We start from the raw sequence: 292 nt of genomic DNA, 5'->3' as shown, positions 1-292 counted from the left end.
TTGTGTGTATGGGACTGGTCTGTCTGTCTGGAGTGGTAAGATTCTAGATTGAGAATATTAAAGACAGTTCTTGTAACCTCCATTAAGTTTGGGTGTTCAGTCATTGTGTGTGTGTGAATGTTTTCAACCCTATCTATTTCACTGACACTGTAGTTCTGTTCTCAGAGTATTGCACAAATGCCCAACCCACTATACCCTCAGACTTGAAGCAGTCACAGCTGTCTGTGTTGTATATCAAGTAAAACCAACCACCAACATTTCTGAGTGGAAGTAGAGTTTCAGGAGGGAATTT

This window comes from Penaeus monodon, chromosome 21 (assembly GCF_015228065.2).
Source record: "Penaeus monodon isolate SGIC_2016 chromosome 21, NSTDA_Pmon_1, whole genome shotgun sequence".
Lineage (NCBI taxonomy): Eukaryota > Metazoa > Arthropoda > Malacostraca > Decapoda > Penaeidae > Penaeus > Penaeus monodon.
The sequence above is the reverse complement of the archived record's forward strand: the minus strand, read 5'-3'. Positions refer to the sequence as shown.